Genomic DNA, 23,433 nt, shown 5'->3' with positions numbered 1-23,433 from the left:
TGAGACTGTCAGAGTGTGTCAGAGAGTGATAGAGAGTGTCAGAGAGTCATATAGAGTGTCAGAGAGCGACAGAGAGGGATAGTGAGTGTCAGGGAGTGTCAGAGAGTGATAGTGAGAGTCTGAGAGTGTCAGAGTGTGTCAGTGAGTGATAGAGTGTGTCAGAGAGTGATAGAGAGTGTCAGAGAGTGTGAGAGAGTGCGAGAGAATGATAGAGAGTCATAGAGAGTGTCAGAGAGTGTCAGAATGTGTCAGAGAGTGTCAGAGAGTGTCTGAGAGTGTCTGAGAGTGTCAGAGAGCGATCGAGAGTGACAGAGAGTTTCAGAGAGAGTCAGAGAGTGATAGAGAGTGTCAGAGAGAGATAGAGAGTGTCAGAGAGAGATAGAGAGTGTCAGAGAGTGATAGTGAGTGTCAGAGAGTGTCAGAGAGTGATGGAGAGTGATAGAGAGTGTCAGAGAGTGATAGAGAGTGTCAGAGAGTGTCAGAGAGTGATAGAGAGTGTCAGAGAGAGTTAGAGAGTGTCAGAGAGTGATAGTGAGTGTCAGAGAGTGTCAGAGAGTGATGGAGAGTGATAGAGAGTGTCAGAGAGTGATAGAGAGTGTCAGAGAGTGTGAGAGATTGTTGGAGAGTGACAGAGAGTGTCAGAGAGTGTCAGAGAGTGATAGAGAGTGTCAGAGAGAGATAGAGAGTGTCAGAGAGTGATAGTGAGTGTCAGAGAGTGTCAGAGAATGATATCGAGTGATAGAGAGTGTCAGAGAGTGATAGAGAGTGTCAGGGAGTAATAGTGAGTGTCAGAGAGTATCAGAGATTGATAGTGAGTGTCAGAGAGTATCAGAGAGTGATAGTGGGTGTCAGAGAGTGTCAGAGAGTGTCAGAGAGTGATAGAGAATTTCAGAGAATGTCAGAGAGTGTGAGAGAGTGTCAGAGAGTGATAGTGAGTGTAAGAGAGTGATAGAGAGTGTCAGAGAGTGATAGTGAGTGTCAGAGAGTGTCAGAGAGTGATAGAGTGTGTCAGAGAGTGATGGAGAGTGTCAGAGAGTGATGGAGAGTGTCAGAGAGTGATAGAGAGTGTCAGAGAGTGTCAGAATGTGTCAGAGAGTGTCAGAGAGTGTCTGAGAGTGTCTGAGAGTGTCAGAGAGCGATCGAGAGTGACAGAGAGTTTCAGAGAGAGTCAGAGAGTGATAGAGAGTGTCAGAGAGAGATAGAGAGTGTCAGAGAGAGATAGAGAGTGTCAGAGAGTGATAGTGAGTGTCAGAGAGTGTCAGAGAGTGATGGAGAGTGATAGAGAGTGTCAGAGAGTGATAGAGAGTGTCAGAGAGTGTCAGAGAGTGATAGAGAGTGTCAGAGAGAGTTAGAGAGTGTCAGAGAGTGATAGTGAGTGTCAGAGAGTGTCAGAGAGTGATGGAGAGTGATAGAGAGTGTCAGAGAGTGATAGAGAGTGTCAGAGAGTGTGAGAGATTGTTGGAGAGTGACAGAGAGTGTCAGAGAGTGTCAGAGAGTGATAGAGAGTGTCAGAGAGAGATAGAGAGTGTCAGAGAGTGATAGTGAGTGTCAGAGAGTGTCAGAGAATGATATCGAGTGATAGAGAGTGTCAGAGAGTGATAGAGAGTGTCAGAGAGTAATAGTGAGTGTCAGAGAGTATCAGAGATTGATAGTGAGTGTCAGAGAGTATCAGAGAGTGATAGTGGGTGTCAGAGAGTGTCAGAGAGTGTCAGAGAGTGATAGAGAATTTCAGAGAATGTCAGAGAGTGTGAGAGAGTGTCAGAGAGTGATAGTGAGTGTAAGAGAGTGATAGAGAGTGTCAGAGAGTGATAGTGAGTGTCAGAGAGTGTCAGAGAGTGATAGAGTGTGTCAGAGAGTGATGGAGAGTGTCAGAGAGTGATGGAGAGTGTCAGAGAGTGATAGAGAGTGTCAGAGAGTGTCAGAGGGTGTCAGAGAGTGTCAGAGAGTGATAGTGAGTGTCAGAGAGTGTCAGAGAGTGATGGAGAGTGACAGAGAGTGTCAGAGAGTGTCAGAGGGTGTCAGAGTGTGTCAGAGAGTGATAGAGAGTGTCAGAGCGTGTCAGAGAGTGATAGAGAGTTTCAGAGAGTGATTGTGAGTGTCAGAGAGCATCAGAGAGTGATAGTGAGTGTCAGAGAGTATCAGAGAGTGATAGTGAGTGTCTGAGAATGTCTGAGAGGGTCACAGAGTTTCAGAGAGTGATAGAGTGTGTCAGAGAGTGTCAGAGAGTGATAGAGAGTGTCAGAGAGAGATAGAGAATTTCAGAGAGTGTCAGAGAGTGTGAGAGTGTGTCAGAGAGTGATAGTGAGTGTCAGAGAGTGATAGTGGTTGTCAGAGAGTGCCTGAGAGTGATAGAGACTGTCTGAGAGTGATAGAGAGAGTCCGAGAGTGATAGTGATTGTCAGAGAGTGTCAGAGATTGATAGTGAGTGTCAGTGAGTATCAGAGAGTGATAGTGAGTGTCATAGAGTATCAGAGAGTGATAGTGAGTGTCTGAGAGTGTCTGAGAGTGTCAGAGAGTGTCAGAGAGTTATAGAGATTGTCAGAGAGTGATAGTGAGTGTCAGAGAGTATCAGAGAGTGATAGTGAGTGTCCGAGAGCGTCAGAGAGTGTCAGAGAGTGTCAGAGAGTGATAGAGAATTTCAGAGAGTGTCAGAGAGTGTGAGAGTGTGTCAGAGAGTGATAGTGAGTGTCAGAGAGTGATAGTGGGTGGCTGAGAGTGTCTGAGAGTGTTAGAGACTGTCTGAGAGTGATAGAGAGTTTCAGAGAGTGATAGTGAGTGTCAGAGAGTGTCAGAGATTGATAGAGAGTGTCAGAGAGTGATAGTGAGTGTCAGTGAGTATCAGATAGTGATAGTGAGTGTCAGAGAGTATCAGAGAGTGATATTGAGTGTCAGAGAGTATCAGAGAGTGATAGTGAGTGTCTGAGAGTGTCAGAGAGTGTCAGAGAGTGATGGAGAGTTGTCAGAGAGTGATAGTGAGTGTATGAGAGTTTCTGAGAGTGTCAGAGAGTGTCAGAGATTGATAGAGAGTGTCAGAGAGTGATAGTGAGTGTCAGAGAGTGTCAGAGAGTGAGAGTGAGTGTATGAGAGTGTTAGAGAGTGTCAGAGAGTGTCAGAGTGTTATCGAGAGTGTCAGAGAGTGATAGAGAGTGTCAGAGAGTGTCAGAGAGTTATCGAGAGTGTCAGAGAGTGATAGTGAGTTTTAGAGATTGTCAGAGAGTGAGAGTGAGTGTCAGAGAGTGTCAGAGAGTGTCAGAGAGTGTCAGAGAGTGATAGAGAGTGTCAGAGAGAGATAGAGAATTTCAGAGAATGTCAGAGAGTTTGAGAGAGTGTCAGAGAGTGATAGTGAGTGTCAGAGAGGGATAGTGAGTGTCAGAGAGGGATAGTGAGTGTCAGAGAGTGATAGTGAGTGTCTGAGAGTGTCTGAGAGTGATAGAGAGTGTCTGAGAGTGATAGAGAGTGTCAGAGAGTGAGAGTGAGTGTCAGAGAGTGTCAGAGAGTGTCAGAGAGTGTCAGAGAGTGATAGAGAGTGTCAGAGAGAGATAGAGAATTTCAGAGAATGTCAGAGAGTGTGAGAGAGTGTCAGAGAGTGATAGTGAGTGTCAGAGTGTGATAGTGAGTGTCAGAGAGTGATAGTGAGTGTCAGTGAGTATCAGAGAGTGATAGTGAATGTCAGAGAGTATCAGAGAGTGATATTGAGTGTCAGAGAGTATCAGTGAGTGATAGTGAGTGTCTGAGAGTGTCTGAAAGTGTCAGAGAGTGTCAGAGAGTGTCAGAGAGTGATAGAGAATGTCAGAGAGTGATAGTGAGTATATGAGAGTTTCTGAGAGTGTCAGAGCGTGTCAGAGCGTGTCAGAGCGTGTCAGAGAGTGTCAGAGAGTGTCAGAGAGTGTCAGAGAAAGATAGGGTGTGTCAGAGAGTGATAGTGAGTGTCAGAGACTGTCAGAGATTGATAGAGTGTGTCAGAGAGTGATAGTGAGTGTCAGAGAGTGTCAGAGAGTGAGAGTGAGTGTCAGAGAGCGATAGAGAGTGTCAGAGAGTGAGAGTGAGTGTATGAGAGTGTTAGAGAGTGTCAGAGAGTGTCAGAGAGTTATCGAGAGTGTCAGAGAGTGATAGAGAGTGTCAGAGAGTGTCAGAAAGTGATAGAGAGTGTCAGAGAGAGTTAGAGAGTGTCAGAGAGTGATAGTGAGTGTCAGAGAGTGTCAGAGAGTGATGGAGAGTGATAGAGAGTGTCAGAGAGTGATAGTGAGTGTCAGAGAGTGTCAGAGAGTGATGGAGAGTGATAGAGAGTGTCAGAGAGTGATAGAGAGTGTCAGAGAGTGTCAGAGAGTGATAGAGAGTGTCAGAGAGAGTTAGAGAGTGTCAGAGAGTGATAGTGAGTGTCAGAGAGTGTCAGAGAGTGATGGAGAGTGATAGAGAGTGTCAGAGAGTGATAGAGAGTGTCAGAGAGTGTGAGAGATTGTTAGAGAGTGACAGAGAGTGTCAGAGAGTGTCAGAGAGTGATAGAGAGTGTCAGAGAGAGATAGAGAGTGTCAGAGAGTGATAGTGAGTGTCAGAGAGTGTCAGAGAATGATATCGAGTGATAGAGAGTGTCAGAGAGTGATAGAGAGTGTCAGAGAGTAATAGTGAGTGTCAGAGAGTATCAGAGATTGATAGTGAGTGTCAGAGAGTATCAGAGAGTGATAGTGGGTGTCAGAGAGTGTCAGAGAGTGTCAGAGAGTGTCAGAGAGTGATAGAGAATTTCAGAGAATGTCAGAGAGTGTGAGAGAGTGTCAGAGAGTGATAGTGAGTGTAAGAGAGTGATAGAGAGTGTCAGAGAGTGATAGTGAGTGTCAGAGAGTGTCAGAGAGTGATAGAGTGTGTCAGAGAGTGATGGAGAGTGTCAGAGAGTGATGGAGAGTGTCAGAGAGTGATAGAGAGTGTCAGAGAGTGTCAGAGGGTGTCAGAGAGTGTCAGAGAGTGATAGTGAGTGTCAGAGAGTGTCAGAGAGTGATGGAGAGTGTCAGAGAGTGACAGAGAGTGTCAGAGAGTGTCAGAGGGTGTCAGAGTGTGTCAGAGAGTGATAGAGAGTGTCAGAGCGTGTCAGAGAGTGATAGAGAGTTTCAGAGAGTGATTGTGAGTGTCAGAGAGCATCAGAGAGTGATAGTGAGTGTCAGAGAGTATCAGAGAGTGATAGTGAGTGTCTGAGAATGTCTGAGAGGGTCACAGAGTTTCAGAGAGTGATAGAGTGTGTCAGAGAGTGTCAGAGAGTGATAGAGAGTGTCAGAGAGTGTCAGAGAGTGTCTGAGAGTGTCAGAGAGTGTCTGAGAGTGTCAGAGACTGTCAGAGAGTGATAGTGAGTGTCTGAGAGTGTCTGAGAGTGTCAGAGAGTGTCAGAGAGTGTCAGAGAGTGATAGAGAGTGTCAGAGAGTGTCTGAGAGTGTCAGAGAGTGTCAGAGAGTGTCTGAGAGTGTCAGTGAGTGTCAGAGAGTGTCTGAGAGTGTCAGAGAGTGTCAGAGAGTGTCTGAGAGTGTCAGAGAGTGTCAGAGGGTGTCAGAGAGTGTCTGAGAGTGTCAGAGAGTGATAGAGAGTGTCAGAGAGTGTCAGAGAGTGTCTGAGACTGTCAGAGAGTGTCAGAGAGTGTCTGAGAGTGTCAGAGAGTGTCAGAGGGTGATAGAGAGTGTCAGAGAGTGTGAGAGAGTGTCAGAGAGTAATAGTGAGTGCCAGAGAGTATCAGAGATTGATAGTGAGTGTCAGAGAGTATCAGAGAGTGATAGTGAGTGTCTGAGAGTGTCTGAGACTGTCAGAGTGTGTCAGAGAGTGATAGAGAGTGATAGAGAGTGTCAGAGAGTTTCTGAGACTGTCAGAGTGTGTCAGAGAGTGATTGAGAGTGTCAGAGAGTCATATAGAGTGTCAGAGAGTGTCAGAGAGGGATAGTGTGTGTCTGAGAGTGTCAGAGTGTGTCAGAGAGTGATAGAGAGTGTCAGAGAGTGATAGAGAGTGTCAGAGAGTGTGAGAGAGTGTGAGAGAATAATAGAGAGTGAGAGAGAGTGTCAGAGAGTGTCAGAGAGTGTCAGAGAGTGTCTGAGAGTGTCTGAGAGTGTCAGAGAGCGATCGAGAGTGACAGAGAGTTTCAGAGAGAGTCAGAGAGTGATAGAGAGTGTCAGAGAGAGATAGAGAGTGTCAGAGAGTGATAGTGAGTGTCAGAGAGTGTCAGAGAGTGATGGAGAGTGATAGAGAGTGATAGAGAGTGTCAGAGAGTGATAGAGAGTGTCAGAGAGAGTCAGAGAGTGATAGAGAGTGTCAGAGAGAGTTAGAGAGTGTCAGAGAGTGATAGTGAGTGTCAGAGAGTGTCACAGAGTGATGGAGAGTGATAGTGAGTGTCAGAGAGTGATAGAGAGTGTCAGAGAGTGTGAGAGAGTGTCAGAGAGTGACAGAGAGTGTCAGAGAGTGTCAGATAGTGATAGAGAGTGTCAGAGAGATATATAGAGTTTCAGAGAGTGATAGTGAGTGTCAGAGAGTGTCAGAGAATGATATCGAGTGATAGAGAGTGTCAGAGAGAGATAGAGAGTGTCAGAGAGTAATAGTGAGTGTCAGAGAGTATCAGAGATTGATAGTGAGTGTCAGAGAGTATCAGAGAGTGATAGTGAGTGTCTGAGAGATTCAGAGAGTGTCAGAGAGTGATAGAGAGTGTCAGAGAGTGTGAGAGAGTGTCAGAGAGTGACAGAGAGTGTCAGAGAGTGTCAGAGAGTGATAGAGAGTGTCAGAGAGAGATAGAGAGTGTCAGAGAGTGATAGTGAGTGTCAGAGAGTGTCAGAGCATGATATCGAGTGATAGAGAGTGTCAGAGAGTGATAGAGAGTGTCAGAGAGTAATAGTGAGTGTCAGAGAGTATCAGAGATTGATAGTGAGTGTCAGAGAGTATCAGAGAGTGATAGTGAGTGTCTGAGAGTTTCAGAGAGTGTCAGAGAGTGTCACAGAGTGATAGAGAGTGTCAGAGAGTGTCAGAGAGTGTCAGAGAGTGATAGAGAGTGATAGAGATTGTCAGAGAGTGTCTGAGACTGTCAGAGTGTGTCAGAGAGTGATAGAGAGTGTCAGAGAGTCATATAGAGTGTCAGAGAGCGACAGAGAGGGATAGTGAGTGTCAGGGAGTGTCAGAGAGTGATAGTGAGAGTCTGAGAGTGTCAGAGTGTGTCAGTGAGTGATAGAGTGTGTCAGAGAGTGATAGAGAGTGTCAGAGAGTGTGAGAGAGTGCGAGAGAATGATAGAGAGTGATAGAGAGTGTCAGAGAGTGTCAGAATGTGTCAGAGAGTGTCAGAGAGTGTCTGAGAGTGTCTGAGAGTGTCAGAGAGCGATCGAGAGTGACAGAGAGTTTCAGAGAGAGTCAGAGAGTGATAGAGAGTGTCAGAGAGAGATAGAGAGTGTCAGAGAGAGATAGAGAGTGTCAGAGAGTGATAGTGAGTGTCAGAGAGTGTCAGAGAGTGATGGAGAGTGATAGAGAGTGTCAGAGAGTGATAGAGAGTGTCAGAGAGTGTCAGAGAGTGATAGAGAGTGTCAGAGAGAGTTAGAGAGTGTCAGAGAGTGATAGTGAGTGTCAGAGAGTGTCAGAGAGTGATGGAGAGTGATAGAGAGTGTCAGAGAGTGATAGAGAGTGTCAGAGAGTGTGAGAGATTGTTGGAGAGTGACAGAGAGTGTCACAGAGTGTCAGAGAGTGATAGAGAGTGTCAGAGAGAGATAGAGAGTGTCAGAGAGTGATAGTGAGTGTCAGAGAGTGTCAGAGAATGATATCGAGTGATAGAGAGTGTCAGAGAGTGATAGAGAGTGTCAGAGAGTAATAGTGAGTGTCAGAGAGTATCAGAGATTGATAGTGAGTGTCAGAGAGTATCAGAGAGTGATAGTGGGTGTCAGAGAGTGTCAGAGAGTGTCAGAGAGTGATAGAGAATTTCAGAGAATGTCAGAGAGTGTGAGAGAGTGTCAGAGAGTGATAGTGAGTGTAAGAGAGTGATAGAGAGTGTCAGAGAGTGATAGTGAGTGTCAGAGAGTGTCAGAGAGTGATAGAGTGTGTCAGAGAGTGATGGAGAGTGTCAGAGAGTGATGGAGAGTGTCAGAGAGTGATAGAGAGTGTCAGAGAGTGTCAGAATGTGTCAGAGAGTGTCAGAGAGTGTCTGAGAGTGTCTGAGAGTGTCAGAGAGCGATCGAGAGTGACAGAGAGTTTCAGAGAGAGTCAGAGAGTGATAGAGAGTGTCAGAGAGAGATAGAGAGTGTCAGAGAGAGATAGAGAGTGTCAGAGAGTGATAGTGAGTGTCAGAGAGTGTCAGAGAGTGATGGAGAGTTATAGAGAGTGTCAGAGAGTGATAGAGAGTGTCAGAGAGTGTCAGAGAGTGATAGAGAGTGTCAGAGAGAGTTAGAGAGTGTCAGAGAGTGATAGTGAGTGTCAGAGAGTGTCAGAGAGTGATGGAGAGTGATAGAGAGTGTCAGAGAGTGATAGAGAGTGTCAGAGAGTGTGAGAGATTGTTGGAGAGTGACAGAGAGTGTCAGAGAGTGTCAGAGAGTGATAGAGAGTGTCAGAGAGAGATAGAGAGTGTCAGAGAGTGATAGTGAGTGTCAGAGAGTGTCAGAGAATGATATCGAGTGATAGAGAGTGTCAGAGAGTGATAGAGAGTGTCAGAGAGTAATAGTGAGTGTCAGAGAGTATCAGAGATTGATAGTGAGTGTCAGAGAGTATCAGAGAGTGATAGTGGGTGTCAGAGAGTGTCAGAGAGTGTCAGAGAGTGATAGAGAATTTCAGAGAATGTCAGAGAGTGTGAGAGAGTGTCAGAGAGTGATAGTGAGTGTAAGAGAGTGATAGAGAGTGTCAGAGAGTGATAGTGAGTGTCAGAGAGTGTCAGAGAGTGATAGAGTGTGTCAGAGAGTGATGGAGAGTGTCAGAGAGTGATGGAGAGTGTCAGAGAGTGATAGAGAGTGTCAGAGAGTGTCAGAGGGTGTCAGAGAGTGTCAGAGAGTGATAGTGAGTGTCAGAGAGTGTCAGAGAGTGATGGAGAGTGTCAGAGAGTGACAGAGAGTGTCAGAGAGTGTCAGAGGGTGTCAGAGTGTGTCAGAGAGTGATAGAGAGTGTCAGAGCGTGTCAGAGAGTGATAGAGAGTTTCAGAGAGTGATTGTGAGTGTCAGAGAGCATCAGAGAGTGATAGTGAGTGTCAGAGAGTATCAGAGAGTGATAGTGAGTGTCTGAGAATGTCTGAGAGGGTCACAGAGTTTCAGAGAGTGATAGAGTGTGTCAGAGAGTGTCAGAGAGTGATAGAGAGTGTCAGAGAGAGATAGAGAATTTCAGAGAGTGTCAGAGAGTGTGAGAGTGTGTCAGAGAGTGATAGTGAGTGTCAGAGAGTGATAGTGGTTGTCAGAGAGTGCCTGAGAGTGATAGAGACTGTCTGAGAGTGATAGAGAGAGTCCGAGAGTGATAGTGATTGTCAGAGAGTGTCAGAGATTGATAGTGAGTGTCAGTGAGTATCAGAGAGTGATAGTGAGTGTCATAGAGTATCAGAGAGTGATAGTGAGTGTCTGAGAGTGTCTGAGAGTGTCAGAGAGTGTCAGAGAGTTATAGAGATTGTCAGAGAGTGATAGTGAGTGTCAGAGAGTATCAGAGAGTGATAGTGAGTGTCCGAGAGCGTCAGAGAGTGTCAGAGAGTGTCAGAGAGTGATAGAGAATTTCAGAGAGTGTCAGAGAGTGTGAGAGTGTGTCAGAGAGTGATAGTGAGTGTCAGAGAGTGATAGTGGGTGGCTGAGAGTGTCTGAGAGTGTTAGAGACTGTCTGAGAGTGATAGAGAGTTTCAGAGAGTGATAGTGAGTGTCAGAGAGTGTCAGAGATTGATAGAGAGTGTCAGAGAGTGATAGTGAGTGTCAGTGAGTATCAGATAGTGATAGTGAGTGTCAGAGAGTATCAGAGAGTGATATTGAGTGTCAGAGAGTATCAGAGAGTGATAGTGAGTGTCTGAGAGTGTCAGAGAGTGTCAGAGAGTGATGGAGAGTTGTCAGAGAGTGATAGTGAGTGTATGAGAGTTTCTGAGAGTGTCAGAGAGTGTCAGAGATTGATAGAGAGTGTCAGAGAGTGATAGTGAGTGTCAGAGAGTGTCAGAGAGTGAGAGTGAGTGTATGAGAGTGTTAGAGAGTGTCAGAGAGTGTCAGAGTGTTATCGAGAGTGTCAGAGAGTGATAGAGAGTGTCAGAGAGTGTCAGAGAGTTATCGAGAGTGTCAGAGAGTGATAGTGAGTTTTAGAGATTGTCAGAGAGTGAGAGTGAGTGTCAGAGAGTGTCAGAGAGTGTCAGAGAGTGTCAGAGAGTGATAGAGAGTGTCAGAGAGAGATAGAGAATTTCAGAGAATGTCAGAGAGTTTGAGAGAGTGTCAGAGAGTGATAGTGAGTGTCAGAGAGGGATAGTGAGTGTCAGAGAGGGATAGTGAGTGTCAGAGAGTGATAGTGAGTGTCTGAGAGTGTCTGAGAGTGATAGAGAGTGTCTGAGAGTGATAGAGAGTGTCAGAGAGTGAGAGTGAGTGTCAGAGAGTGTCAGAGAGTGTCAGAGAGTGTCAGAGAGTGATAGAGAGTGTCAGAGAGAGATAGAGAATTTCAGAGAATGTCAGAGAGTGTGAGAGAGTGTCAGAGAGTGATAGTGAGTGTCAGAGTGTGATAGTGAGTGTCAGAGAGTGATAGTGAGTGTCAGTGAGTATCAGAGAGTGATAGTGAATGTCAGAGAGTATCAGAGAGTGATATTGAGTGTCAGAGAGTATCAGTGAGTGATAGTGAGTGTCTGAGAGTGTCTGAAAGTGTCAGAGAGTGTCAGAGAGTGTCAGAGAGTGATAGAGAATGTCAGAGAGTGATAGTGAGTATATGAGAGTTTCTGAGAGTGTCAGAGCGTGTCAGAGCGTGTCAGAGCGTGTCAGAGAGTGTCAGAGAGTGTCAGAGAGTGTCAGAGAAAGATAGGGTGTGTCAGAGAGTGATAGTGAGTGTCAGAGACTGTCAGAGATTGATAGAGTGTGTCAGAGAGTGATAGTGAGTGTCAGAGAGTGTCAGAGAGTGAGAGTGAGTGTCAGAGAGCGATAGAGAGTGTCAGAGAGTGAGAGTGAGTGTATGAGAGTGTTAGAGAGTGTCAGAGAGTGTCAGAGAGTTATCGAGAGTGTCAGAGAGTGATAGAGAGTGTCAGAGAGTGTCAGAAAGTGATAGAGAGTGTCAGAGAGAGTTAGAGAGTGTCAGAGAGTGATAGTGAGTGTCAGAGAGTGTCAGAGAGTGATGGAGAGTGATAGAGAGTGTCAGAGAGTGATAGTGAGTGTCAGAGAGTGTCAGAGAGTGATGGAGAGTGATAGAGAGTGTCAGAGAGTGATAGAGAGTGTCAGAGAGTGTCAGAGAGTGATAGAGAGTGTCAGAGAGAGTTAGAGAGTGTCAGAGAGTGATAGTGAGTGTCAGAGAGTGTCAGAGAGTGATGGAGAGTGATAGAGAGTGTCAGAGAGTGATAGAGAGTGTCAGAGAGTGTGAGAGATTGTTAGAGAGTGACAGAGAGTGTCAGAGAGTGTCAGAGAGTGATAGAGAGTGTCAGAGAGAGATAGAGAGTGTCAGAGAGTGATAGTGAGTGTCAGAGAGTGTCAGAGAATGATATCGAGTGATAGAGAGTGTCAGAGAGTGATAGAGAGTGTCAGAGAGTAATAGTGAGTGTCAGAGAGTATCAGAGATTGATAGTGAGTGTCAGAGAGTATCAGAGAGTGATAGTGGGTGTCAGAGAGTGTCAGAGAGTGTCAGAGAGTGTCAGAGAGTGATAGAGAATTTCAGAGAATGTCAGAGAGTGTGAGAGAGTGTCAGAGAGTGATAGTGAGTGTAAGAGAGTGATAGAGAGTGTCAGAGAGTGATAGTGAGTGTCAGAGAGTGTCAGAGAGTGATAGAGTGTGTCAGAGAGTGATGGAGAGTGTCAGAGAGTGATGGAGAGTGTCAGAGAGTGATAGAGAGTGTCAGAGAGTGTCAGAGGGTGTCAGAGAGTGTCAGAGAGTGATAGTGAGTGTCAGAGAGTGTCAGAGAGTGATGGAGAGTGTCAGAGAGTGACAGAGAGTGTCAGAGAGTGTCAGAGGGTGTCAGAGTGTGTCAGAGAGTGATAGAGAGTGTCAGAGCGTGTCAGAGAGTGATAGAGAGTTTCAGAGAGTGATTGTGAGTGTCAGAGAGCATCAGAGAGTGATAGTGAGTGTCAGAGAGTATCAGAGAGTGATAGTGAGTGTCTGAGAATGTCTGAGAGGGTCACAGAGTTTCAGAGAGTGATAGAGTGTGTCAGAGAGTGTCAGAGAGTGATAGAGAGTGTCAGAGAGAGATAGAGAATTTCAGAGAGTGTCAGAGAGTGTGAGAGTGTGTCAGAGAGTGATAGTGAGTGTCAGAGAGTGATAGTGGTTGTCAGAGAGTGCCTGAGAGTGATAGAGACTGTCTGAGAGTGATAGAGAGAGTCCGAGAGTGATAGTGATTGTCAGAGAGTGTCAGAGATTGATAGTGAGTGTCAGTGAGTATCAGAGAGTGATAGTGAGTGTCATAGAGTATCAGAGAGTGATAGTGAGTGTCTGAGAGTGTCTGAGAGTGTCAGAGAGTGTCAGAGAGTTATAGAGATTGTCAGAGAGTGATAGTGAGTGTCAGAGAGTATCAGAGAGTGATAGTGAGTGTCCGAGAGCGTCAGAGAGTGTCAGAGAGTGTCAGAGAGTGATAGAGAATTTCAGAGAGTGTCAGAGAGTGTGAGAGTGTGTCAGAGAGTGATAGTGAGTGTCAGAGAGTGATAGTGGGTGGCTGAGAGTGTCTGAGAGTGTTAGAGACTGTCTGAGAGTGATAGAGAGTTTCAGAGAGTGATAGTGAGTGTCAGAGAGTGTCAGAGATTGATAGAGAGTGTCAGAGAGTGATAGTGAGTGTCAGTGAGTATCAGATAGTGATAGTGAGTGTCAGAGAGTATCAGAGAGTGATATTGAGTGTCAGAGAGTATCAGAGAGTGATAGTGAGTGTCTGAGAGTGTCAGAGAGTGTCAGAGAGTGATGGAGAGTGTCAGAGAGTGATAGTGAGTGTATGAGAGTTTCTGAGAGTGTCAGAGAGTGTCAGAGATTGATAGAGAGTGTCAGAGAGTGATAGTGAGTGTCAGAGAGTGTCAGAGAGTGAGAGTGAGTGTATGAGAGTGTTAGAGAGTGTCAGAGAGTGTCAGAGTGTTATCGAGAGTGTCAGAGAGTGATAGAGAGTGTCAGAGAGTGTCAGAGAGTTATCGAGAGTGTCAGAGAGTGATAGTGAGTTTTAGAGATTGTCAGAGAGTGAGAGTGAGTGTCAGAGAGTGTCAGAGAGTGTCAGAGAGTGTCAGAGAGTGATAGAGAGTGTCAGAGAGAGATAGAGAATTTCAGAGAATGTCAGAGAGTGTGAGAGAGTGTCAGAGAGTGATAGTGAGTGTCAGAGAGGGATAGTGAGTGTCAGAGAGGGATAGTGAGTGTCAGAGAGTGATAGTGAGTGTCTGAGAGTGTCTGAGAGTGATAGAGAGTGTCTGAGAGTGATAGAGAGTGTCAGAGAGTGAGAGTGAGTGTCAGAGAGTGTCAGAGAGTGTCAGAGAGTGATAGAGAGTGTCAGAGAGTGATAGAGAGTGTCAGAGAGAGATAGAGAATTTCAGAGAATGTCAGAGAGTGTGAGAGAGTGTCAGAGAGTGATAGTGAGTGTCAGAGTGTGATAGTGAGTGTCAGAGAGTGATAGTGAGTGTCAGTGAGTATCAGAGAGTGATAGTGAATGTCAGAGAGTATCAGAGAGTTATATTGAGTGTCAGAGAGTATCAGTGAGTGATAGTGAGTGTCTGAGACTGTCTGAGAGTGTCAGAGAGTGTCAGAGAGTGTCAGAGAGTGATAGAGAATGTCAGAGAGTGATAGTGAGTATATGAGAGTTTCTGAGAGTGTCAGAGCGTGTCAGAGCGTGTCAGAGCGTGTCAGAGAGTGTCAGAGAGTGTCAGAGAGTGTCAGAGAAAGATAGGGTGTGTCAGAGAGTGATAGTGAGTGTCAGAGACTGTCAGAGATTGATAGAGTGTGTCAGAGAGTGATAGTGAGTGTCAGAGAGTGTCAGAGAGTGAGAGTGAGTGTCAGAGAGCAATAGAGAGTGTCAGAGAGTGAGAGTGAGTGTATGAGAGTGTTAGAGAGTGTCAGAGAGTGTCAGAGAGTTATCGAGAGTGTCAGAGAGTGTCAGAAAGTTATCGAGAGTGTCAGAGAGTGATAGTGAGTTTCAGAGATTGTCAGAGAGTGAGAGTGAGTGTATGAGAGTGTCAGAGAGTGTCAGAGAGTATTAGAGATAGTTAGCGAGTTTCAGAGAGTGTCAGAGAGTTATCGAGAGTGTCAGAGAGTGATAGTGAGTGTCAGAGAGTGTCAGAGAGTGTCAGAGAGTGATAGAGAGTGTCACAGAGTGATAGTGAGAGTCAGAGTGTATCAGAGAGTGATAGTGAGTATCCGAGAGTGTCTGAGAGAGTCAGAGAGTTTCAGAGAGGGTCAGAGAGTGACAGTGAATGTCGGAGAGTATCAGAGAGTGATAGAAAGTGTCAGAGAGGGTCAGAGTTTGTCAGAGAGTGTCAGAGAGTGATAGTGAGTGTATGAGATTGTTAGAGAGTGTCAGATAGTGTCAGACAGTGTTAGAGCGTGTTAGAGAGTGGCAGAGAGTGGCAGAGAGTGATAGAGAGTGTCAGAGAGAGAGATAGAGAGTGTCAGAGAGTGATAGTGAGTTTCAGAGAGTGTCAGAGAGTGATGGAGAGTGATAGAGAGTGTCAGAGAGTGTGAGAGAGTGTCAGAGAGTGACAGAGAGTGTCAGAGAGTGATAGAGAGTATCAGTGAGTGATAGTGAGTGTCAGAGAGTGTCAGAGAATGATATCCAGTGATAGAGAGTGTCAGAGAGTGATAGAGAATATCAGAGAGTGATAGTGAGTGTCAGAGAGTATCAGAGATTTATAGTGAGTGTCAGAGAGTATCAGAGAGTGATAGTGAGTGTCTGAGAGTGTCAGAGAGTGTCAGAGAGTGATAGAGAGTGTCAGAGTGTGTCAGAGAGTGTCAGAGAGTGATAGAGAGTGTCAGAGAGAGATAGAGAATTTCAGAGAATGTCAGAGAGTGTGAGAGAGTGGAAGAGAGTGATAGTGAGTGTCAGAGAGGGATAGTGAGTGTCAGAGAGTGATAGTGAGTGTCTGAGAGTGTCTGAGAGTGACAGAGAGTGTCTGAGAGTGATAGAGAGTGTCAGAGAGAGAGAGTGAGTGTCAGAGAGTGTCAGAGAGTGTCAGAGAGTGATAGAGAGTGTCAGAGAATGTCAGAGAGTGTCAGACAGTGATAGAGAGTGTCAGAGAGAGATAGAGAATTTCAGAGAATGTCAGAGAGTGTGAGAGAGTGTCAGAGAGTGATAGTGAGTGTCAGAGAGTGATAGTGAGTGTCAGAGAGTGATAGTGAGTGTCAGTGAGTATCAGAGAGTGATAGTGAGTGTCAGAGAGTATCAGAGAGTGATATTGAGTGTCAGAGAGTATCAGAGAGTGATAGTAAGTGTCAGAGAGTATCAGAGAGTGATAGTGAGTGTCTGAGAGTGATAGTGAGTGTCAGTGAGTATCAGAGAGTGATAGTGAGTGTCAGAGAGTATCAGAGAGTGATATTGAGTGTCAGAGAGTATCAGAGAGTGATAGTGAGTGTCTGAGAGTGTCAGAGAGTGTCAGAGAGTGATGGAGAGTGTCAGAGAGTGATAGTGAGTGTATGAGAGTTTCTGAGAGTGTCAGAGCGTGTCAGAGAGTGTCAGAGAGTGTCAGAGAAAGATAGGGTGTGTCAGAGAGTGATAGTGAGTGTCAGAGAGAGTCAGAGAGTGTCAGAGATTGATAGAGAGTGTCAGAGAGTGATAGTGAGTGTCAGAGAGTGTCAGAGAGTGACAGTGAGTGTATGAGAGTGTTAGAGAGTGTCAGAGAGTCTCAGAGTGTTATCGAGAGTGTCAGAGAGTGATAGAGAGTGTCAGAGAGTGTCAGAGAGTTATCGAGAGTGTCAGAGAGTGATACTGAGTTTTAGAGATTGTCAGAGAGTGAGGGTGAGTGTATGAGAGTGTCAGAGAGTGTCAGAGAGTATTAGAGATTGTTAGCGAGTGTCAGAGAGTGTCAGAGAGTTATCGAGAGTGTCAGAGTTTGATAGTGAGTGTCAGAGAGTGTCAGAGAGTATCAGAGAGTATCAGAGAGTGATAGTGAGTATCCGAGAGTGTCTGAGAGAGTCAGAGAGTGACAGTGAGTGTCGGAGAGTATCAGAGAGTGATAGAAAGTGTCAGAGTGTGTCAGAGAGTGTCAGAGAGTGATAGTGAGTGTATGAGATTGTCAGAGAGAGTCAGAGAGTGTCAGACAGTGTTAGAGCGTGTTAGAGAGTGGCAGAGAGTATCAGAGAGTGATAGAGAGTGTCAGAGAGAGATAGAGAGTGTCAGAGAGTGATAGTGAGTGTCAGAGAGTGTCAGAGAGTGATGGAGAGTGATAGAGAGTGTCAGAGAGTGATAGAGAGTGTCAGAGAGTGATAGAGAGTGTCAGTGAGTATCAGAGAGTGATAGTGAGTGTCAGAGAGTATCAGAGAGTGATATTGAGTGTCAGAGAGTATCAGAGAGTGATAGTGAGTGTCTGAGAGTGTCAGAGAGTGTCAGAGAGTGATAGAGTGTGTCAGAGAGTGATAGAGAGTGTCAGAGAGTGTGAGAGAGTGTCAGAGAGTGTGAGAGAGTGTCAGAGAGTGACAGAGAGTGTCAGAGAGTGATAGAGAGTATCAGAGAGTGATAGTGAGTGTCAGAGAGTGTCAGAGAATGATATCGAGTGATAGAGAGATTCAGAGAGTGATAGAGAGTGTCAGAGAGTGATAGTGAGTGTCAGAGAGTATCAGAGAGTGATAGTGAGTGTCAGAGAGTATCAGAGATTTATAGTCAGTGTCAGAGAGTATCAGAGAGTGATAGTGAGTGTCAGAGAGTGTCAGAGAGTGATAGAGAGTGTCAGAGAGAGATAGAGAATTTCAGAGAATGTCAGAGAGTGTGAGAGAGTGTCAGAGAGTGATAGTGAGTGTCAGAGAGGGATAGTGAGTGTCAGAGAGTGATAGTGAGTGTCTGAGAGAGTCAGAGAGTGTCAGAGAGTGATAGAGTGTGTCAGAGAGTGATAGAGAGTGTCAGAGAGTGTGAGAGAGTGTCAGAGAGTGTGAGAGAGTGTCAGAGAGTGACAGAGAGTGTCAGAGAGTGATAGAGAGTATCAGAGAGTGATAGTGAGTGTCAGAGAGTGTCAGAGAATGATATCGAGTGATAGAGAGATTCAGAGAGTGATAGAGAGTATCAGAGAGTGATAGTGAGTGTCAGAGAGTATCAGAGATTTATAGTCAGTGTCAGAGAGTATCAGAGAGTGATAGTGAGTGTCAGAGAGTGTCAGAGAGTGATAGAGAGTGTCAGAGAGAGATAGAGAATTTCAGAGAATGTCAGAGAGTGTGAGAGAGTGTCAGAGAGTGATAGTGAGTGTCAGAGAGGGATAGTGAGTGTCAGAGAGTGATAGTGAGTGTCTGAGAGTGTCTGAGAGTGATAGAGAGTGTCTGAGAGTGATAGAGAGTGTCAGAGAGTGAGAGTGAGTGTCAGAGAGTGTCAGAGAGCGTCAGAGAGTGTCAGAGAGTGTCAGAGAGTGATAGAGAGTGTCAGAGAGTGTCAGAGAGTGTCAGAGAGTGATAGAGAGTGTCAGAGAGAGATATAGAATTTCAGAGAATGTCAGAGAGTGTGAGAGAGTGTCAGAGAGTGATAGTGAGTGTCAGAGAGTGTCAGAGAGTGATAGTGAGTGTCTGAGAGTGTCTGAGAGTGTCAGAGAGTGATAGTGAGTGTCAGAGAGTGTCAGAGAGTGATAGAGAGTGATAGTGAGTGTCTGAGTGTGTCAGAGAGTGTCAGAGAGTGATAGTGAGTGTCAGAGAGTGTCAGAGAGTGATAGTGAGTGTCTGAGAGTGTCTGAGAGTGTCAGAGAGTGATAGTGAGTGTCTGAGAGTGTCTGAGAGTGTCAGAGAGTGATAGTGTGTGTCTGAGAGTGTCTGAGAGTGTCAGAGAGTGATAGTGAGTGTCAGAGAGTGTCAGAGAGTGATAGAGAGTGATAGTGAGTGTCTGAGTGTGTCAGAGAGTGTCAGAGAGTGATAGTGAGTGTCAGAGAGTGTCAGAGAGTGATAGTGAGTGTCTGAGAGTGTCTGAGAGTGTCAGAGAGTGATAGTGAGTGTCAGAGAGTGTCAGAGGTGATAGAGAGTGATAGTGGGTGTCTGAGTGTGTCAGAGAGTGTCAGAGAGTGATGGAGAGTGATAGAGAGTGTCAGAGAGTGATAGTGAGTGTCAGAGAGGGATAGTGAGTGTCAGAGAGTGATAGTGAGTGTCTGAGAGTGTCTGAGAGTGATAGAGAGTGTCTGAGAGTGATAGAGAGTGTCAGAGAGTGAGAGTGAGTGTCAGAGAGTGTCAGAGAGCGTCAGAGAGTGTCAGAGAGTGTCAGAGAGTGATAGAGAGTGTCAGAGAGTGTCAGAGAGTGTCAGAGAGTGATAGAGAGTGTCAGAGAGAGATATAGAATTTCAGAGAATGTCAGAGAGTGTGAGAGAGTGTCAGAGAGTGATAGTGAGTGTCAGAGAGTGTCAGAGAGTGATAGTGAGTGTCTGAGAGTGTCTGAGAGTGTCAGAGAGTGATAGTGAGTGTCAGAGAGTGTCAGAGAGTGATAGAGAGTGATAGTGAGTGTCTGAGTGTGTCAGAGAGTGTCAGAGAGTGATAGTGAGTGTCAGAGAGTGTCAGAGAGTGATAGTGAGTGTCTGAGAGTGTCTGAGAGTGTCAGAGAGTGATAGTGAGTGTCTGAGAGTGTCTGAGAGTGTCAGAGAGTGATAGTGTGTGTCTGAGAGTGTCTGAGAGTGTCAGAGAGTGATAGTGAGTGTCAGAGAGTGTCAGAGAGTGATAGAGAGTGATAGTGAGTGTCTGAGTGTGTCAGAGAGTGTCAGAGAGTGATAGTGAGTGTCAGAGAGTGTCAGAGAGTGATAGTGAGTGTCTGAGAGTGTCTGAGAGTGTCAGAGAGTGATAGTGAGTGTCAGAGAGTGTCAGAGGTGATAGAGAGTGATAGTGGGTGTCTGAGTGTGTCAGAGAGTGTCAGAGAGTGATGGAGAGTGATAGAGAGTGTCAGAGAGTGATAGTGAGTGTCAGAGACTGTCAGAGATTGATAGAGTGTGTCAGAGAGTGATAGTGAGTGTCAGAGAGTGTCAGAGGGTGAGAGTGAGTGTCAGAGAGCGATAGAGAGTGTCAGAGAGTGTCAGAGAGTTATCGAGAGTGTCAGAGAGTGATAGAGAGTGTCAGAGAGTGTCAGAGAGTGATAGTGAGTGTCAGAGAGTGTCAGAGAGTGATAGTGAGTGTCAGAGAGTGTCAGAGAGTGTCAGAGAGTGATAGTGAGTGTCTGAGAGTGTCTGAGAGTGTCAGAGAGTGTCAGAGAGTGATAGTGAGTGTCAGAGAGTGTCAGAGAGTGATAGTGAGTGTCTGAGTGTGTCAGAGAGTGTCAGAGAGTGATAGTGAGTGTCAGAGAGTGTCAGAGAGTGATAGTGAGTGTCTGAGAGTGTCTGAGAGTGTCAGAGAGTGATAGTGAGTGTCTGAGAGTGTCAGAGAGTGATAGTGAGTGTCAGAGAGTGTCAGAGAGTGTCAGAGAGTGATAGTGAGTGTCAGAGAGTGTCAGAGAGTGATAGTGAGTGTCTGAGAGTGTCAGAGAGTGATAGTGAGTGTCAGAGAGTGTCAGAGAGTGTCAGAGAGTGATAGTGAGTGTCAGAGAGTGTCAGAGAGTGATAGAGAGTGATAGTGAGTGTCTGAGAGTGTCTGAGAGTGTCAGAGAGTGATAGTGAGTGTCTGAGAGTGTCAGAGAGTGATAGTGAGTGTCTGAGAGTGTCAGAGAGTGATAGTGAGTGTCAGAGAGTGTCAGAGAGTGTCAGAGAGTGATAGTGAGTGTCAGAGAGTGTCAGAGAGTGATAGAGAGTGATAGTGAGTGTCTGAGTGTGTCAGAGAGTGTCAGAGAGTGATAGTGAGTGTCAGAGAGTGTCAGAGAGTGATAGTGAGTGTCTGAGAGTGTCTGAGAGTGTCAGAGAGTGATAGTGAGTGTCTGAGAGTGTCAGAGAGTGATAGTGAGTGTCAGAGAGTGTCAGAGAGTGTCAGAGAGTGATAGTGAGTGTCAGAGAGTGTCAGAGAGTGATAGAGAGTGATAGTGAGTGTCTGAGTGTTTCAGAGAGTGTCAGAGAGTGATAGTGAGTGTCAGAGAGTGTCAGAGAGTGATAGTGAGTGTCTGAGAGTGTCTGAGAGTGTCAGAGAGTGATAGTGAGTGTCAGAGAGTGATAGTGAGTGTCTGAGAGTGTCAGAGAGTGATAGTGAGTGTCAGAGAGTGTCAGAGAGTGTCAGAGAGTGATAGTGAGTGTCAGAGTGTGTCAGAGAGTGATAGAGAGTGATAGTGAGTGTCTGAGTGTGTCAGAGAGTGTCAGAGAGTGATAGTGAGTGTCAGAGAGTGTCAGAGAGTGATAGTGAGTGTCTGAGAGTGTCTGAGAGTGTCAGAGAGTGATAGTGAGTGTCAAAGAGTGTCAGAGAGTGATAGAGAGTGATAGTGAGTGTCTGAGTGTGTCAGAGAGTGTCAGAGAGTGATAGTGAGTGTCAGAGAGTGTCAGAGAGTGATAGTGAGTGTCTGAGAGTGTCTGAGAGTGTCAGAGAGTGATAGTGAGTGTCAGAGAGTGTCAGAGAGTGATAGAGAGTGATAGTGAGTGTCTGAGTGTGTCAGAGAGTGTCAGAGAGTGATAGTGAGTGTCAGAGAGTGTCAGAGAGTGATAGTGAGTGTCTGAGAGTGTCTGAGAGTGTCAGAGAGTGATAGTGAGTGTCAGAGAGTGTCAGAGAGTGATAGAGAGTGATAGTGAGTGTCTGAGAGTGTCTGAGAGTGTCGGAGAGTGATAGTGAGTGTCAGAGAGTGTCAGAGAGTGATAGAGAGTGATAGTGAGTGTCTGAGTGTGTCAGAGAGTGTCAGAGAGTGATAGTGAGTGTCAGAGAGTGTCAGAGAGTGATAGAGAGTGATAGTGAGTGTCTGAGTGTGTCAGAGAGTGTCAGAGAGTGATAGTGAGTGTCTGAGAGTGTCAGAGATTGTCAGAGAGTGATAGAGAGTGATAGTGAGTGTCTGAGAGTGTCAGAGAGTGTCAGAGAGTGATTGTGAGTGTCAGATAGTGTCAGAGAGTGTCAGAGAGTGATAGTGAGTGTCAGAGAGTGATAGTGAGTGCCAGAGAGTGTCAGAGAGTGATAGTGAGTGTCTGAAAGTGTCAGAGAGTGTCAGAGAGTGATAGTGAGTGTCTGAGAGTGTCAGAGAGTGTCAGAGAGTGATAGTGAGTGTCTGAGAGTGTCTGAGAGTGTCAGAGAGTGATAGTGAGTGTCAGAGAGTGTCAGAGAGTGATAGTGAGTGTCTGAGAGTGTCAGAGAGTGATAGTGAGTGTCAGAGAGTGTCAGAGAGTGATAGTGAGTGTCTGAGAGTGTCAGAGAGTATCAGAGAGTGATAGTGAGTGTCTGAGAGTGATAGTGAGTGTCAGTGAGTATCAGAGAGTGATAGTGAGTGTCAGAGAGTATCAGAGAGTGATATTGAGTGTCAGAGAGTATCAGAGAGTGATAGTGAGTGTCTGAGAGTGATAGTGAGTGTCAGTGAGTATCAGAGAGTGATAGTGAGTGTCAGAGAGTATCAGAGAGTGATATTGAGTGTCAGAGAGTATCAGAGAGTGATAGTGAGTGTCTGAGAGTGTCAGAGAGTGTCAGAGAGTGATGGAGAGTGTCAGAGAGTGATAGTGAGTGTATGAGAGTTTCTGAGAGTGTCAGAGCGAGTCAGAGAGTGTCAGAGAGTGTCAGAGAGTGATAGTGAGTGTCAGAGAGTGTCAGAGAGTGTCAGAGATTGATAGAGAGTGTCAGAGAGTGATAGTGAGTGTCAGAGAGTGTCAGAGAGTGAGAGTGAGTGTATGAGAGTGTTAGAGAGTGTCAGAGAGTGTCAGAGTGTTATCGAGAGTGTCAGAGAGTGATAGAGAGTGTCAGAGAGTGTCAGAGAGTTATCGGGAGTGTCAGAGAGTGATACTGAGTTTTAGAGATTGTCAGAGAGTGAGGGTGAGTGTATGAGAGTGTCAGAGAGTGTCAGAGAGTATTAGAGATTGTTAGCGAGTGTCAGAGAGTGTCAGAGAGTTATCGAGAGTGTCAGAGTTTGATAGTGAGTGTCAGAGAGTGTCAGAGAGTATCAGAGAGTATCAGAGAGTGATAGTGAGTATCCGAGAGTGTCTGAGAGAGTCAGAGAGTGACAGTGAGTGTCGGAGAGTATCAGAGAGTGATAGAAAGTGTCAGAGTGTGTCAGAGAGTGTCAGAGAGTGATAGTGAGTGCATGAGATTGTCAGAGAGAGTCAGAGAGTGTCAGACAGTGTTAGAGCGTGTTAGAGAGTGGCAGAGAGTGTCAGAGAGTGATAGAGAGTGTCAGAGAGAGATAGAGAGTGTCAGAGAGTGATAGTGAGTGTCAGAGAGTGTCAGAGAGTGATGGAGAGTGATAGAGAGTGTCAGAGAGTGATAGAGAGTGTCAGAGAGTGATAGAGAGTGTCAGTGAGTATCAGAGAGTGATAGTGAGTGTCAGAGAGTATCAGAGAGTGATATTGAGTGTCAGAGAGTATCAGAGAGTGATAGTGAGTGTCTGAGAGTGTCAGAGAGTGTCAGAGAGTGATAGAGTGTGTCAGAGAGTGATAGAGAGTGTCAGAGAGTGTGAGAGAGTGTCAGAGAGTGTGAGAGAGTGTCAGAGAGTGACAGAGAGTGTCAGAGAGTGATAGAGAGTATCAGAGAGTGATAGTGAGTGTCAGAGAGTGTCAGAGAATGATATCGAGTGATAGTGAGTGTCAGAGAGTGATAGAGAGTGATAGTGAGTGTCTGAGAGTGTCAGAGAGTGTCAGAGAGTGATAGTGAGTGTCTGAGAGTGTCTGAGAGTGTCAAAGAGTGATAGTGAGTGTCAGAGAGTGTCAGAGAGTGATCGAGAGTGATAGTGAGTGTCTGAGCGTGTCAGAGAGTGTCAGAGAGTGATAGTGAGTGTCTGAGAGTGTCAGAGAATGTCAGGGAGTGATAGTGAGTGTCTGAGAGTGTCAGAGAGTGTCAGAGAGTGATTGTGAGTGTCAGAGAGTGTCAGAGAGTGATAGTGAGTGTCAGAGAGTGTCAGAGTGTGATAGAGAGTGATAGTGAGTTTCTGAGTGTGTCAGAGAGTGTCAGAGAGTGATAGTGAGTGATAGTGAGTGTCTGAGAGTGTCAGAGAGTGATTGTGAGTGTCAGAGAGTGTCGGAGAGTGATAGTGAGTGTCAGAGAGTGTCAGAGAGTGATAGAGAGTGATAGTGAGTGTCTGAGTGTGTCAGAGAGTGTCAGAGAGTGATAGTGAGTGTCTGAGAGTGTCAGAGAATGTCAGAGAGTGATA

The sequence above is a fragment of the Heterodontus francisci genome, chromosome 45, assembly GCF_036365525.1.
Source record: "Heterodontus francisci isolate sHetFra1 chromosome 45, sHetFra1.hap1, whole genome shotgun sequence".
In the NCBI taxonomy this organism is placed as follows: domain Eukaryota; kingdom Metazoa; phylum Chordata; class Chondrichthyes; order Heterodontiformes; family Heterodontidae; genus Heterodontus; species Heterodontus francisci.
The sequence above is the reverse complement of the archived record's forward strand: the minus strand, read 5'-3'. Positions refer to the sequence as shown.